The sequence below is a fragment of the Typopeltis vanoorti genome, chromosome 6, assembly GCF_054136105.1.
Source record: "Typopeltis vanoorti isolate ZY-2024b chromosome 6, IOZ_Tvanoo_1.0, whole genome shotgun sequence".
NCBI lineage: Eukaryota > Metazoa > Arthropoda > Arachnida > Uropygi > Thelyphonidae > Typopeltis > Typopeltis vanoorti.
In genome coordinates, this window is record NC_143554.1 from 67,418,201 (window position 1) to 67,437,290 (window position 19,090).

General features: G+C 33.6%; 1 protein-coding gene across 4 annotated transcripts in view; it reads right to left on the bottom strand.

Moving 5' to 3' along the window:
- The window catches only part of LOC150105509 (transformer-2 protein homolog beta-like), a 125,614-nt gene that overhangs the window by 39,423 nt on the left and 67,101 nt on the right, over nt 1–19,090 (bottom strand). Inside the window, exon 10 of one of the 4 annotated variants that reach the window (XM_090394228.1) lies at nt 1,975–2,061. The exons of the other annotated variants lie outside the window; for them this stretch is intronic. The gene's annotated coding sequence lies outside the window, so the exon portion shown is untranslated. Of the gene's footprint in view, nt 1–1,974; nt 2,062–19,090 lie in introns of those variants that run through there. 4 annotated transcript variants of the gene reach the window in all.

Below are 19,090 nucleotides of genomic sequence, written 5' to 3' on the forward strand. Positions count from 1 at the left end.
ATTCTAAAAACATTTCATAATCAGCATCTAAAGTAATAGTATAATAAGGCTTGCGTTTGAATATAATGAGAAACAAATCTCACTTATTCATGAATATGCACCAAAAGGTTTAGATATGGAGGTAAAGACATTTAAGGAGAAAGTGGAAAACTTTCGAAAATAAGATAATCTGCAAGAGCAAGGAATATGGTAGATGCCTGGAAAACCTTAAGGTGGAAATTTGAAAGGGTTCTGCATTCTTATACAAAACTTAAAGGAAAAGGTTTATAAATAGGACACACCGTTCTGGAGGAGTTTGATTTTTAGGACCTAAAAGCGGTATGAAGCAAGGAAATTACATATCACCAGCATTAATTGTACAAGTAGAATAAATTATTTAAAAACATTTTTTTATTTATTATAACTTAGCCATTTAGGCAATGTAATTTCATTTAACTAAGGTTTGCAAAGAATAGGTATACATGCACTCCGAAGTGCTTATAAAATTATTTTAATCAATTTTACTTATCTGGGCAATAAAAATAACTGGTACTCAGCACATTTTTCCAGAGGATTTGATTGTGCTTACAATTTTAATATTAGCAATTCTACAATACATCAACTTTATTTTTAATGTAAGTTGATATATTATAGAAAATAAAAGGAAGAATGGGAATGGAAGAGTAGCCTTACTGAATGAAAATGCAGATTTTGGTGAGGTCTTGTTCAACTTAGTAATACAGAAAATGAATTTGAGACTGTACATGATAAGGGTTAATAAAATAAATATTTGAGCCAATATATGAAAGATTCCTAATGAAAGGATCGGCAGACATGATTGAGTGACTGCCAGCATTTCACAGCTATCTGAATCAGAAAAATAGCAGACAGCAATTTTTCCTCATCAAATGGGACATAGCTATGATTGTGTTGTAAAATTTCTTTGATTGTACAAATCTTTCTTCAAGCAGCTTACCTTCAAATTTATTGCCTTCACTGGATGTATAGTTATATAGTTACATTGCCTAGCAGAAGGCTTCAATAGTCACCAAAATATTGCTACTTTAATTCCAAATCATTTGCTAATTATACTAATATCAAGAAAATGCATGTTATTCTTTGATCCCCCACCCCAAACCGTAATTCCTAAGGGAAGCATATTAACTATATAATCCATATTTTTTCATTATTTCAATAGTATGAAGTAAACATGGAGAATAATTACTTTTAAATGTAGGGATGCAAGTGGGTATAAAACAATTCACGGATTAGAATGGCACCAACTGAGCAGGCAGTTAGAAATTGTCCTTTTCAACTTCCTACAAACTGAAGGATTAATGTTTATTAATTGCTTTTTAGGATTAATTAAAAAAAAAAAGTTTAACAAAAGACTAGGTGAAAGGGCTCATATTTAATAAATAAATGAGATTTGACCTGTCAACAAATCTTGCTAACAACAACTGTTTAGTGAATACTTAAGATCAAACACGTGGATAAGATGTGACAAAGTGTAAAGTCCTACCTAATTCCTTGCATATTCTTAAAAAGTATCCCCTTTGATCTAAGTGCAGAGTATCAAATAATGCAGTAAAAATAGACTGCTAGGATAACCACAATCATGTGATAAGATTCTCAATAAGTATGATCTTTCTGAATAATAAACTATGCTTAGAATTCTTAAAGGAAGAATGGCTGTTTGACAGTAACTTGGAGACTGATTAGGAAAATTCAAAGTAATGATTGGACAAATATCAATGAAAACTAAGATAACTTATCCAAGTGTAATTCAAATGCAAATGCTAAGAAAAGTGCAACTTATGCCAGGTATGCTGGAGAGACAAAGGTAATGATTTTTTAAAATTGGGTTAAACTGGTGTCATGGCAAAGCATTACGATACTTGAGAATTACTTTAAATGCCATTTTACTGACTATTTCATACAATCTGTAAAGATACAATTAAAATTTTACTTCAACCTTTCAATGAGTAACTCACTTTAATCATTATTTGTAGAGTTCCAGTCACTGCCAGATGAAACTTTGTGACAAAAGAGTGAAATATGCTCTTTTGTAGCATTTTTATCCTTAAAAAGGGACAACATATTTACTTTCAAATCCTCAGGAAAAAAAAAAAAATTTTAAACTATCTTAACTAACATATTTTTAACCATATGTTATCATTTTAGTTATGTATGCTTGGTTAAAATATTATGAATCTACAGGAAATATTTGCTTGGAACACATTTGTTAGTTAACAAATATTTCACACTGATGTAAGATATGACCACTCATCCCAACTGGAATATGCCTAGTGTGAGCTATAGAAAGTACTGTATTACACTGGTGCAGTGCTAGATGAATGCCATTAGTGATGGGAAAAAGTACAATCATTAGGCACCTTCATCTTAGATATGGAATGGTTTATTGTTATTCATGACCTTTACTGGTTAAGATGTACACAGAATAACAAGCAAAACTACAATCCAATGAGAAAACTGTCAAGGAAGCATGGGTGATACCAAAGCATATGGTGAGGTAGAAAGTGAAAGAAACATCCAATAATCAGTAATAGAGTAGGAGGTTTACAAAGATGACCTATAACCTGTTCTCCATGAAGTTCATTCTTGTGAGATTCTACTCTGGTGCCAGAAGCAAGGTGGTGTGACAAGCTATAGTTCATTTTGCCATCACATAGTTGGTTATATCCACACAGCAGTGAATAAATTAATCCAAACAAGCTGTATCTGTCAAGTTTTTGGTTTCAGTTCACAATAATTTTGGTTGAGTGCAGCATGTTTTAACTGCTTAAATGCTACGATGTTTAGTACTGGTGTTGTGCATTTTTAATAGTATAAACAAGTCCGTATTCATTGTGTTTTATTCATTTTGTATAGTTATAAAATGAATACATCTCCAAGAAAGCATTCAGAAATATGTATTCTTTCTGAGCACACATCCATGATCAAAGACAAATTGCCAATGAGTGTGATGTTGGTTTGGTTACAGTTAATGCAATTTTAAAGAGGTTTAGAGAGACAGGTACCTTTTCTCTGACAGAGAAAGAAAATGTGGGTGAAAAAGGTAAACTACACTTACTGAAGATCACTTACTAGTTAAGACAAGCAAAATAAACTCAAGATTGTCTGATGTAGACTTTGAGACTTGGCAACTAGTGGGATTAATGTATCTGATAGAACAGTCCATCGGAGATTGTTGGAAGCAGGGAAGACTGCCCACAGACCAAAAAAGAAACTGTCGACGAAAGCTATACACAAAAATAGGCACCGGTGAGGAAAAGTGTACAAAGATCATACTGTTGAGAAGTGGAAGGTCATATTCTTGGAGAGCAATTTCTTTGTCCAAGGAGAGCGAGTACCATATGTTTGCAAATCATCAGCTGATAAGACTTCTCCCACACAACTTCAACAAGCTCCTGAACACCCAGCCAAAAAGATGTTTTACACCTGATAGTTCTGATATTGTGCCTGTTGATGGTATGATGAAAAAAGGACCAATATAAAAACACTGGAGAAAAGAGTGGCCCCACAGATTCAGAAAGACAAATAACTCATCTTCCAACAGGATCTCACTCCATTCCACACTTCAAAAATCACAACATCCAATTGCAGTGACCAGGTAACTCTCCTGACTTTAATCCAGTAGAAAATTTGTGAGCCATAATGAATAAGAGACTTGGAAAATTAAATTGTGATACAAAGGATAACTTAATATAATTCATTATTATTTTGAGATGCAGAAATAAGAAAATGTGTTCTACATTGGTCGAATTCATGCCTAAGCAAATTAATGAACTTATTAGGAACAGAGAAACACATAAAAATGAATTAGATAAAGTGGGAGTTTAATTTTTGTACTCAGTTTCTTGCAAAATTACAATTTTTCCTTAAGATGTGTTTGGGATTAATTTGTTTCACTACTGTATAGCAAACATGAATTGAAAGATCCCTTCATGTTTTTCTGTCATGTCTACAGGCTCACACTGAAGAATGGTTCAAGAACCACACAAAAAACATCTTGAATGATTACCAAATTTGCTGGATCACAATTCAAAAGGTGGCTTAAAACAACTTGTAGGTAGGCAGTCATAATTCAGAGTTTGTGCGTGTGTCTGTATATTCCACACAATTATTAGGAGAATAATAATTTCTATATAAATATGCAAACAATGATGCCACAACAATGTGTTTATCCTTTTCTACACAGAACAGAGAATCAAGCACTCAAACACAGACACCTTTACATCAGTGGCTTGGTTGCACTCCTATGTAGATGAGTCCAAACACAAACAACTAACTTCCAAAAATCCACTTCACTGTTGAAAAAATTCTTTACTTACTAGTCAGATGCCTTTACAATGGTTTAATATTTTTTTTTTTTGTTCAAAGCAAAAACACACAAAAGATGCGTTAGCTTTCCAACAGTTATCCAGTTCATCAGTATAGTATCTGTTCCAGTGATATACTGCTCTTACCACTGCATTTGTCTACTTTTGCCAATGGCAAAAAAAAAAAAAAAGCATCCTCCCACAAGACCACAGCAAACCTTATATACTATATATTTATGGCACATCTGTAAGCATATCCAGTGAGTCATCAAAATACTACCTACCACATTCAAACCAAAAAGCAAGCTACAAACCCTCACCTGTAGGTCAAACTACTCTTTATCACATCCAAGAGTAAATGCAGTGCCCTGTACTTATGACCTGGCTTATTATGGACAGATAGCACAATTTGCTGACAACCACCTAAGAGAACAAATACATTCACAATGATCATTATGGTTAATAAGGTCTGGCACACAAAAATCTGGCATCACACAGAATTAAATAGAAAAAAACCAGTCCGCTACATAAAGTCATAACATCAGACTGTTTTTGAAGTCAGGAGCAGCTATGAAAAATTGTCAAATCTCAACAAGTATTATCATCAGCCATTTTCTCTCCATTGCTGGATGGAGGCCTCCCCCAAAGTCCCAGCCATTCCTTAATATTATCTTCTCACCATCTGTTTAGTCTTTCTGTAACTCTTTTCATCTATATCTATTTCGGAGTATTACTCCTTGCACTATAACCTGCCCATTACCATATGGATCTTTTAATGGCTGATAAGATGTCTTGCACTCTGATCCAAGTATTGTGCTTTCTTTCTTGAATGGTAATACCAGAAGTATACTTCTGGTCATGATGTAAGAAAAAATATACAACTGTCAAATATTTTTCTTTTCAAAGGATGTCCCCTCTGAATGCATCAATTGTTTCCAAAGCTATCAATTTCCCAAATTGATGTCCATTAGGATACTTATCAAATTAATACTTGTAGTCCTCTTTTAATCCAATAACAGAAGGCACTAAATTATGAGTTTAGTTCTTTGTATTGTTCATTACTATCTTAAACTAATCTCATTGTGCCTGCTTGTGTACATGACAAACTGTACTCTGAAGATACTGATGCTGGGTATAAACCAGCAAAATACCAGCAGCTACTAAGGTTACGTTATGTAACTAAAGCTTACTAACTGACAAATTAGTATTGATCTGTAGATAAATTTTGAAGACAACATGCATTAGAATTCATTATAACCAACATTTTAACAGTATCTAAGAAATGATGTTTTAATGCTTTGACACTGCTTGAAGCTGAGCAAATATGAAATTACTTGAAAGACTCAAGATTACACTGTTAGATGCATGAGGGTATATGCCAATTTCAGCTTAAAAACATTGTATATTTTGCAATTCTTTCTGAATGACTCATCATCAAAATATTCCAATCATCTCACAGCTAGGAATGGCTCATATACAAAACTGACTATTTATTGCATAGTATCCTATAAGATTAGAAACAAATAGGAACAAGAATTTATTAATGCAGATATTTTAGCCAGAAACCAACAGTCCATCCGTGCACAAGCATATTCACAAGATCTGGAATGAACAATGGATTGTTATTTCCTGTCATAGATGAGCTACATGCTAGTGACACCATACAACAGATGGTAAACAAAAATAAATAATAATAATAAAAAAAAAGACTGCAAAATGGAAAGGTTACTTCGTGCTACTTATCAGGATGACTCGCCCAATTTTTTTCTATGGGTATAATTATTCTGAAGTTTTGGTACTGGAAAAGCACTTGTCCTTAAACTGCTGCTCAAACTTCAAATATCAATTTAACAGGCATCTAATGAACTAAAGGATATTGTGGTGAGTGCCCACTCCATGATGTGCTAGGCCAGATTTTTCATGCTTATTATAGATCGGAGACTGGTGTTCTGGTCCTGCAACCAAAAGCATTCGCAATGAACTTGGTAAATACAAGAAAGGGATACTTATTTCAAATGACCAATAGTAACTTCCTTCATAACACTAAGAGGAACATGTTCACTCTCAAGTGGTGATGCTAATTTAATCCATCTGTAAACTTCCTGAGTACTTCTTCAAGCCAGCCCAAACATGACTCATGCTGAAATCAAGGCCCTAAAAATCCATGTGATGTAATAACCAGAAAAATATTTAATAGTAGATCATGAGTGGTTTGTACAAGCACTTAATAGACAAGATATGAATTTTTTTTATTATTGGGAGGGTATTTGTGAATAAGGGAGGAATCCCTTATTTGTGAATTTTTGTGAAGTTAGAGACACAAGGAGTTCTTCCAAAATGGGGCTTTAATTTCTCGATAGTGTACCCCTATTCATGAACATTTCAGGTAGTATACCATCTAATCGAGATTCCTTTCTGCATTAAAAGAAATAAATAAAAAATATCTTCTCAGCTGACCATTTTGAGTAAATAATTCAGCATTAAACTGAATTTTTGGCTATTCTGATATGTGATGGTATCAGAACCTTTATTTAATGTGATCTCTTGGCTTGTTGTCATGTAAATAAGAGGAAATTTTTTTTTGTCACAAATCAATAGATCACAAATAAACGTTCTGATACTGCCACATATCAGAATAACTAATAATTCAGTTTAATACTGAATTATTTATACAAAATGGTCAGCTGAGACAAGGACACTATCAAAAAATTGAAGACCCATTTTGGAAGAACTCCTTGCGTCTCTAACATACCAAAATCCACAAATAAGGGATTCCTCTCAAATCCCTAGTTGACTGTATGGAGGCTCTTACTCCTTCCCCCAAAAAATCCTATCGGTCGATTAAGTGCTCAATCATACCACCTACGATCTACTTTGAAAAATTCGACAAAAGTCACCGACTTAAAATTGAATATATATTTATCCTTACAGCTTACTAAAATCACGATCAGTTTTGACATTCAAACCTTATATACAAGTACACCTTTTTTTGCTGACAATCTCCATGTGTTATCATAGGAGTTCAATCCAGAGTTACTGTTTATATGTCATTCACTCAAGTTACTTCATGTGTGTAGAAACAAAGTCTACCAACTGAAAGTACGGCAGAGTTCCCTTTCTCATGCTCAAGCCAATTTCTGCTTAGAATATCTTGAAGACTAATTTTTCTCAATGCAACTGCAACCTCTGTGTGTGCTATGCCCATGATTTTGGCCTGTATATGCAACATCTCTACATTGACCAAACCAAGATTAACAACTTGCACCCACAACTTAACCAAAGGACAGAAAAGCTGCATCCAATGCCCTGTCTCATATCCCATCTTGTGTGGTAACAACTCCAGTTCATCATAACCACTTTCATCACAGGCCACTTCTTGTTTACTTATTCTCTTCATTCTACTGAGAGCACAGGTTGTTACATAAACAAATTCAGCCATCATGAGTCTCAAAGAATGGGCATAATCAAATCCTGTCAGTTCTTACCCTAAGGATCTCTAACTAAAACCTGACACCAACAAAAGCATCATGCTACAGAATGGCTTTTCCACAAAAAAAAAAAAAAAAAATGCATCTATGACAAGCTAGACCCTAGAAACCCCGACTCTGTATAGCTAGTCATAATTCCATACATTGCAACAATCTAATTCAAAGATCCATAAAATATGCATTTTAGTTCCTCCCTTTTCTTTTTACTGTTCAAATGTCATCCTGGTTACCTTCCACAAAAAATAAACAGCTCCCTCTGTACACCATGTTTACCCTGTGATAGCCTCTACTCTTACACTAGACAACCAGGAAGTTCAGTTGTAGAAACTTAACACCAAAGGCTGCAGGAACCAATCCTACATCATCCATAATAAGCCTGAAAAATCTGACCTGACATAGCATACAGCGAACACTAGACAGTACACTTGGATCCAATACACACCAGCCATATTGGCATAGTTTAAATTTTGTTCAAAGAGTACAAAAGTGCTTCTATGCAGCCCAAACTTAAATTGGACAAACATCCAAATTAATTTTGCCTTATTATACAGGTTTTTATACCCTGCTTTGGCATGAGACTGTGCAAAACACATGTGTGAAGTATACATCCGAAGATCTTCAGCCCAGTATACCATTTTAGTATAGGTTATTACTTCTGGAAAAATAATAGTTATATACATATATACACATACACACACACTTGACCTTACAATTGTGCTTGTGCACTGATGGATTTAAGCTAAAACATTTGCATGAAAAATTAATTCTTGCACCAAGTGTTTCTAATAATCTCAGAAACAAAGTTTTTAGGGAGTAATGTCTATATTAATTCAAATCATGAACATATGCAAATCTTTAAAAATAACCAGGATTTGATTTTGAAAAATTTATTTTGTAAAAACACATTTCCCAATTCATGCGTCTTAGCTGAGTGGTTAGCATATTTTCTCTCCAACCAACAGGCTACAAGTTCAAATCTCACCATGGATATAAGTGTTTGTCTTCAGCAGGTAAATGAAATTTTCATCACCTGGTATGAGACTACTTCCTTGCTTATTACTGGTGGCCTACAAAAATTCCATGCTTGTCTCTAAAACAAGGTTTCAGGGCTATATAAAAATATGACATTAATTTAAATTCTTAGCCCGTACACAGTATAGTTGTATTGTTTGTGGGGCAGGGAGGTAATCTTAATTTACAAGGACATTCATGTGCTTAACAGTTTCTGATGGTTGTTATCAAAAATGTGGTATTTGTGAATATATGTTCAATAAAATTCACATATGTATCTGATCCAAATCAAATCAGATTTTTGTTTCATGCTGAATATTAATGAATTCAAAATTGATTAAAATTCTCATTAATTAAAAAACAGAATGAGACATGGGAGAAGAATAACTAAGTTAATACAGTTAATTAAGATTCACTTATTCAGATATTAACTAGTATTTGATTATAACATTCTTAATTTTTATAACATAGAACTACTCACATTGATGCAATACTACAGCAGATGCATAAGGATGATGAATCCTCACCTTCTCATGCACCTGGTAGTAGATATTATTACAGGATAGTGAATGAACAATTATGAGCCAACTGCTGATTTTGCTGACTGAACTGCATTGTATAATTGTACTGACTTAAACCAAAACAAAATATGGTACAACCTGTTGAAACTTCACATCAAGGTGGGACATTGTTTGCTCGAAAAGTGGTAGGAAACATTCAAGAGGAATGCAATCAAGAATCCATATCATTATTACAGGTAGAAAAACTCATAAGATAACCAAAGTTGACCTGAAATGCTCAAATATGAAGATAGAAAAATTTTAACTGACAATGCAAAATTAATGGAATCAGCAACAACATTAGCAAAACTAGTACATTAGTGTCAAGCGAATAATTCATATAAAATAAGTTTAGTATAATTTATATAAAATAAGTCAGAATAAAATTAGCTGTATGCAAGAAGCATTCAAACCAATTTTAATTTCCGAATCTGAGCACTCAAGAGTTGCATTCAAGAATGTGTAAGCAGAGCTAATCTCATGTGGTATGGTTACTTAATCAGAATGGTAGGGGAAAGATTTTTTCCCCCAGAATGGAAGGAAAAAGACTCAAAGGACCAAAATTTAGACAGATTGACACAGAAGTTCCTTAGAAGACAAACATTAGGCCTGAAAACGGTTGTGTGCTGACAGATAAAATTAATTCGGAAAAAACTTTTCAACAGCAAGTTTGTAATAAACTTCTCATGTGGCAGTAATCAGAATATCCTGTACACACTGAGGGTACACATCTGGAATCTGATAATGGTATAGTCTCAGTTAAAGGTTTCAATTTGGCATTTAAGTTATGGATATAGAGGATATAAACCCTTCAATAATTTGTAGCCAAATTGAACTGAAACACATTTCAAAATTTACAAGTTCATACAGGGTGGTCCAAAATGTATTTAGCAAATTTAATGCTGTATTATTCCTGAATGAGGAGGCATACGAATCCCAGTGAAGTGTATTAAGTTCTACATCATATGGCATTTATATTACATGTTCAATGTTTACCCCTTCAAACAATGAAAAGAAAACACAAATGGCTTGACAGCTATAATGTGTTAGTCAAGTTTTTTTCTAATTATACCAGCTAATTGCAGAGAAAATTGGATTTAAACTTGGTAGGTATATTTTGGCCACACTGTAAGAACATAACCATCATTTAAGTGGTCAAGACATGCACTACTTATGAAAAGAGACTGCCCAGTAGCCCATAAATGTCTCTTCTATTGGCACTTTAAGGTTTCACTGGCCTGACAGTAGTATCTCAGAGACCAGACAATAACAGATTTATAATATGGCCTTTATACCCATAATGGATATTATAAATTATATATATATATATATATATATATATATATATATTAGATTTAATTGTTATCTATATAAAATTTATGTAAAAATTACATTCTACTATTATAGTAGTTATGTACCTAAAAGTATAATTACATATGTTTACTAAAATCCAACCATATGCAACTTGGCTAAAGATGTTCTACCTTTATGTTTCAATTTCTTTTTTGGTGAACTCTAATATTTCACCAACAACTCAAAATTCATCTTGCTACTTTAGTGTGCTGGTTAGACTTCAGAAAAGACCAGGTTCAAAATCCAAACAAGAAATCATAGTGGCAGTACTGAAATTCTGTTTACTGGGTGATTAGCTACAGACGATGGCAAAGCAAGATCGATCATAAAAAGTGCATTGGACTAATTTGGATAATGAGCTTTACCTTTGCCAACAGCTCAATGCCAGCAAATTTTCTTTAGCAGTCAACCTCGAAGAACAATGACAATCTCATTCAGAAATGGCACATGAGCATTATTCAATATACCTAAAGGCCTAGTTGTTACTTTTGAACGTACCCAGGGGATACATTCCTCACTATGTCATTTATTATTTCCTCCCATGAAATAATGTATAATTTCATGGAAATTATACATTATTATTACAACACCTCCAAGGAGTCCAAAGATTCATCAAGGGAAGGCACCCACTCCACAATTCTCCGTCTCTACCATTCAAATCCACCAACTACACTATTGCCATCTACTGCCCACCACACTAGTATTTTCACACACAATCACAAACATTATGCCCATGGTGCTATTCGAACCCACAGCCTTTTTAGCTGAAGAGTGGACACGCTAACCACTCGGCCAACATATTAATGGCATGTAATTCTCACTTTCATTCAAAGTGTTTTTGAATGTAAAATAAATTGCTAATGATTTATTTCTCAAAGGGATTAACTTTTGAAGCCTAGTGAGCAGCTGCTCTCCAGCTTAGCTAATCACAAATAGCTGGCCGATGAGTATTATTGATTTTAACAGGCATCTAAGTGAGGAGATTATGGCAGACAACTCCTGCCATTTCATGGATCCCAACCCCTTGTTGTTGTGGTCTGAAACATTGAGTTCTCTATGGTCAATTTTAAGTATTAGGGATGAAAAACCTGAATTCTGGGAGGAATAAAAAAACCCTTACCCATGCAAGACATTGATAAGAACCAGTTGGGGGAAAAAAAGGATCGCAGTCAGTGAAGAGAATCGAACCACAGCAATCTTTCTTTGAATAGCCTAGTATTATGGATGCAAATATTTCTGCAGAGCAATGTTTTAATATTAACATGTCTTATATGGATTAGGGATAGTGAATATTAAAAATAAAGGGGGGGGAATGGAATTCATGGTTTAGCTACTAATATTGCTTGTGTGTGTGGGTGGGGATTCCTGCATTATAATTATGGGTTTATTTTTCTATTTCAGTTTAAACTGTATTGTTTTTTTTTCTCTTTTATCTATTTTTCAATTCAAATTCCAGTTGTTTTTTTCAATTCAAACCAAGAAAAATATCTATTTTATCGAAATTGTACATGTTTTTGGTCATAAAGTATTACAAAATAAAGACTTATCGTTACATAGACCATATATTTATAACGTACTTAAGCTCTTACAAATTGCCTACCGGTTTTGCTAGTAACTGACTAGCTTTCTCAAGGCTTGCATAGTAAAAAAAAGGTTTAAAAAATACAAAGAACCGTTAGTACCTGTTAGGTAGCTAGGGTGACACGTTCGCGTGACATAACTACTCAGCATCATGAACACGCGTTACATGCAAACGCGTAATATGATTATTTGCGTACTGTAGCTCTGCTGAACTGAGGGAGTTAATTAGATATTTCCATGTATCGTTCAGAATGGCCCCTTGATTTCTGTTTAGGTTACTTTCTGTACGTAGTACAACTGCCGCTTCTTTAAATACTCTATGTCTGTAATCCTCATCTACGCAGGGCATGGAGCTGTTATTCCAGTCTATAGTGTGGTTCGAAGTTGAAAGGTGATGTGCCAATCCCGATGTGATCGTTCTCTTGTGATTAACATCGCCTACATGTTCTTTCTGTCTTATTTCCAGGCTTCTCGAAGTCTGTCCAATGTAGGAAAGACCGCACGTGCATGGAATATTATACACACTTAGATATTTATAAAATGGCACACTGTCTTTAGGAGATCTTAGGACCTGTCTTATGCTATTTGTTGGTTTAAATACAACCCTGATGTTATGTGTCTTTAACAATCTTTTACAAAAAACCAACAGACACTGGAAAATATCTACATTATTCTTCTAACCATCATACATCACAAAAACACAGCATCATCCACATGCTAAGAAATCGAGCTAGAAAATTTATCTCTGACGAGAAAGAAGTTCAAACAGAACTGTCTCAAATAGCTACAACTCTATCACAAAATGGTTATCCTAGACACATCATCAACAAATTTCTATACAAAGATAACCAACAAGAAAGAACAGTTGCCCAGGAAATCTCAACAGCAGTCATCCCCTTTATAGGTTCAACTTCCACAAAATTGCAAGATTGTTAAAGACACATAACATGAGGGTTGTATTTAAACCAACAAATAGTATAAGACAAGTCCTAAGATCTCGTAAAGACAGTGTGCCATTTTATAAATATCCAGGTGTGTATAATATTCCATGCACGTGCAGTCTTTCCTACATTGGACAGACTTCAAGAAGCCTGGAAATAAGACATTGTTCTGTCTTATTTCCAGGAAATAAGATTGTTCTGTTGTGATTAACATCGTTAATCACAACAGAACAATCACCTCAGGATTGGCACATCACTTTTCAACTTCGAACCACACTATAGACGGGAATAACAGCTCCATGCCCTATGTAGACGAGGATTACAGACAGAGTATTTGAAGAAGCGGCAGTTGTACTACATACGGGAAGTAACCTAAACAGAAATCAAGGGGCCATTCTGAACGATACACCCTCAGTTCAACAGAGCTACAGTACGCAAATAATCATATTACGAGTTTGCATGTAATGCGTGTTCATGATGCTGAGTAGTTATGTCACGCGAACGTGTCAACCTAGCTACCTAACAGGTACTAATGGTTCTTTGTATTTCTTAAACCTTTTTTGCATTTACCTTTTTTTGTACTATGCAAGCCTTGAGAAAGGCTTGCATAGTACAAAAGTACTATGAGAAAGGCAAATTGCCTTTCTCAAGTACAAAAGTACTTGAGAAAGGCAATTTGTAAGAGCTTAAGTACGTTATAAATATATGGTCTATGTAACAATAAGTCTTTATTTTGTAATCGATTTTATCTGTTTACTGAATTGATATCGTTGATTCCAAAGATTATATTCTCACTGTGGTAAATTTTGAAACCGAGTTTCAGCTCTATATTTTGTTCCAAGATGATGGATTCATGGATAACATCCTCTATATCTATCAATCATGTAATGCAATGATTTATGACTATTAAATTAAGCAAAAAATATAGTTAAAGTCAACTTCCTGAAATTACTTCCAAACTTTCAAGTGAAATGTTTCATATTATTAACAAAACTTCATGCAACATGTCAAAACTAATGATAATTAATGCTAATCATACTTGCCAACCTGTATACACAAACAAGCAATTTATAACAAAATCAGCAATCATTTAATAAAGTATACAATAAACAGGCTTTAAGTTTCCAGTTAAACTTATAAAGTGACTAAGATATTTTACAACCCCCAAAGTCATATTTACTATGCTCTACATCATCCTTTCTCTATGGATGAACGCAGAGCAACTATCAACTATTTTGTTTCATTTTACTGCAACAAAACAATATCATATTGTAGCATTTAATTATTTCTGAAGTTCAACAAATTAAGGCAGGAATTTGATACTCCACAGCATAATGTTCACACCCTACACTTAGAACATGATCTGTAAGTGTTGTGCTTATGGTTACAGATTGAGGGAAATTAAAATCTGTAAAACTGTCTTCCTAACAGGTATGTTATAGGAAGACAATTAGGTAGTGATAGCTACTATTATCAAAATACTCGACAGCAGATTTAAACAGTTGAATTATACAATGTTCAAAGTCTCTGATAATTGTAATTGATAGTTAAAAACAGTTCAGAATGTTAGTATATTTAATTCTATTTAAAAAAAAAATACCAAAACATGCTACTTGTGACATGGACTATGAATACCTAGACCCAAGAAAATTTATTACCAATGAAAATAACAAGATATTTCAAATATACAAAAACTTACAAAAGTCACATGCTATAACAGTCACAGTAAACATGAAATTGATACATAACTATAAAAAGAAAACGAACTAAAAACTCATTCTGGCAGATGGTCTTTTTAAACCACAGCACACAATTTGTTCTTACTCCTTCATTATGCAAAAGAATGGGTTGAACCAAAACAGACACAAGCCTATTTCTGAGACTGACCCTGTAGTAAAAATCTCTCTTTCATCACTGGAACCTCCAAACCAATTACTAGGATCCTGAAGTTTGACTTCAGGTGAATTCAAAAACTATCATCTTGGTGAATTCACGCTCCACTTCCTTAGCAAATTTCTACCTGGTACACTGAATACTGTTTGACCAAAACAAATTCTGGATATTCTATGTGATGACTTTTTTTTTAAAATAAAGTCACCTCCTGAAGCTAATCTTCATTCTTAAGTTCATTCAATAAAAAGATGGAAAATGAATAAATGGGTATACAAGTCTATCAAACTGAGCTTTACTGGCCAACAATATATATACATGACTGAGAATATAAATTCTCAGAAAATTATAAAACGTTTCAGCACACAATTTGTTCTTACTCCCTCATTATGCAAAAGAATGGGTCCAACCAAAAGATCCAGAACAGAGACATAAGCCTATTTCTCAGACTGACCCTGTAGTAAAAATTTCTTTCTTACATCACTGGAACCTCCAAACCAATTACTAGGATCCTGAAGTTTGACTTCAGGAAACAATCTCCTTTCTCACTCCCAGATCCGCAGGAACTTTCTTCTCATATTTTGGGCAAATGGGATACTGTATTGCAAAGTTGCATGATTATCAGCCTTGCATCTTCTATAAAAATCCCATCAATCTCACTGAGAAACCACTTTTAAAGAGATGTTACAAATTTGAGTTTATTTAAGGAATGCTGAAGTGCTTCTACATTGCCCTAATTTGAATTCTCATGACTGCTTTCCTAAAAATTTGGGAGTCACATATATATATTTTTTTCTTTCCAGGCTTACATATCAAATGTACTATGAACAACTATCAACCGGTTCAATATTGTCATTCTACTTCTTTTGTACTGTCAGTTACACTGCAGATCTCTCTCTCTCTCTGCAGTTTTAAATTGAAATACAGTAGAACCTCTGATGTTAAACGCCTCTTTTCCCGAACAGGCAAACGTGCTCCGCTGTAAGGAGGGAAAATGTCAGTTATGCGGCAGCCTTCATTCGGTGCAGACACTTGCTTGAATTTGCAGTGCGTTTTTCTCGATTTTCTTTGTGTTTTTTTTTCCATAAATTATTATTAATGAAGCCAACACAGGGCTGGAGAAGGATAGCGATAGCAGCAAAGCAAAAAGAAAAGTTGTTAGAACCACGGTAGAGATGAAAAAAAGAAATCGCATCCAAACACGAAAATGGTGCTTGTGTCTCGAATCTTACTATGCAGTTCAGTATGGCAAAATCAACGATATGTACAACAGTCAAAAATAAAGAGGCGATCAACAGAGCTGATGTTGCAAGAGGAGTGAAAGCTTTTTTACTAAACAAAGATCACAGACGATTGAAGAAGTGGAAAAATTGTTGCTGATTTGGATAAACGAGAAACAGTTAGGCAAATATGAACTTCATTTTACATGATTTGATGATTCCCTTTAAATCAAATTTCAATATTTCGAAGTAATGCATTAGGGAAAAAGAGTATTGTTTATCACTGCAAGACAGTTTGTTCTTAATTGGAATTTTTTAAATTAAATGATTAAATTACTTATAATTGCAAGCTGAACTCAAATCCTTTCATCGAAACTCAAAGAAGAGCACTGCTAGTATAGCATATGGCAATGTTGAAACTTTTTTTTTTTTTTTTTTTGGTAAGCAATTTGAAAGCCTTGATCAGATGTTTGCATGCTGTCCACTAATAAGCATACTTGTAGTGATCAGAAAATCTGACCTGTCACATGTTGTAACCTTCACGCACAACATTTCCAGCATAATGTTATGCTGGAAATATGCCTTTCAGAAATGTCCAGTTGTCAAAGTACTTTAGGTGCATAAGGCTTACTTCAAGAATTACAGTTAATCATCTGATTCAATCAAATCAGTACTGCAATGCTTTCCTTATGTGATTGGAGATTTGACTAATTTCTTCTGTATAATGATGCAGCCAGTGTGGATTCAGGTAGTGGTATACTAGATATCACTGGATAATACATTTCTCACCATGTTATACTACCACTAAGCTTATGAAAAAGCCTACAGTGGCATAAACACACTTTTCCACTTACATTTCAAATTTTCATTTTGTCAGATTGCTAGAGAAATGGTTGAACTATTTGAATATACTATCCAATTTGTTTTCATTTGTTTATCCTTTGAAGTGAACATACCAAATTCAAGGGAGTTTTTTCCTGCATTCCTTTTTAGATAAAAGATCTAGTAGTAGGTAGTCATAAAACTATGTACAACATTCAGCATTCATTTATAGACACCTTTGCTGTAAGAGATTTGGATGCAAGTTAAACAGAACTCAAACTGTTTATATACAAAGATAATATAAAATGCATTCTGAACAAGTTTCTTGACCAATTCTAGTGCAACTGAAATAAGAAAGAACAGAATAAACCAAAAGTAATAATAAACATGAGAACAGGTTAGTCTATATATCACTAGTCTGAAACATTTATGCATCCAGTTGCATAAATAAAAAAAAAAACTGCACTGATGATGGGTATTAGCAAGATTACTTTTGAAAACTGAGGATGTCTACTCTTGGTTGTGATGCTCTAGTTCAACCAATCTCTTTAAACAACTTAAATCACTACCCAGTTGTTTTATTTCGGAAACTTTTTTTTGATAATCTTTGCAATTTTAATAATATAACTGGTTGGCAAGCATGGTTAACATTTATCAAGATGAGATGTATGAAGTATGAACATAAATACTTACGTGGATATTATTTTATTTAAATGAACCTTCATTTCAATTACAAACATTTTTAGAACAAAGCTAAATGAAAGGATATACAAGAAAGTTAAAGAACAGATAACTTATTTAAAACACCTTAATATATTAATATGCTATATTTTGCTTTGTCAACATCATTAAAACTAAATTAATGCCAGTTTCATGCACACACAAAATAGTTCAAAATAAGTATGTAAATACCTCCAGCTTAAACAGAAAAAAATAAGAAAAGGCAATGTGGTGAACATATACAATGACTCAGAGAATCAAAAGTTCCATTCTTTTGTTCATCCCTAAACTGGATATTAGGCTGATTTTTAAAAACGAAAAACATGTCCAATTCAAGGGCTTAATTGTTTTGCCAATATTTGTGCATTTTCTGATGCCTTATTGTAACCATTCCTTTGGAGTGAAGTGCCAACTATTCAAGCATATTACTATTACCACACTTTTTTGATAAAACAGTGATCAGCATCAGTCAATTTTAACTACCCATTTGAAGCACCTAATGCAGAAATGCATATAACATCGCCTGCAACCTGTGTCAAAAAAGGCACCATTAAATATCACCAATTTCACAAATATTTCTTTTCTTGAATAGCATGAATTTGCAATGACGCTAATATCTACAAACTTTTGCTCTGGTTCTGGATAATTCTGGCTAGTTTATTACACACACAATATCACAGATGACCTATTTCTATCTCATGCCATTAATGGCAAATGCAAGCAATAATTAAACAACAAATCTACAAAGATAAAAAAAAAAAAAATTTAGACTTCATGATGGACTCATCAAGAGTTTGATATTTATTTTCTTGGGAGCTATCCAGGTAAAGAAATATACCAACAATATATACCACAAAAAAGAAAATAAAAAATTAATTCAAACTGGTAATTAATGTGAAGGATTAAACTTCTTTTCTTTCATAATTTGGTTTAATTATGGACAGCTGAATTCTAATATCCAGAGTGATACCAACAAATAGTATGAATGCCAATATCCATATTGATAAGTACCACAAACATGTGGCAATGGAAAACAGGTTTTCTAATTCGTGTGCGTGCATTTAGGAACAGAAAGCACCCATTAAATTTTATTTTGAAAACAATGCAGGAACTAAATTCCAACAATGGATGAAGACATTATTAAACCAAGATTTTGCAGTAATATTTTGATCATTAACAGCT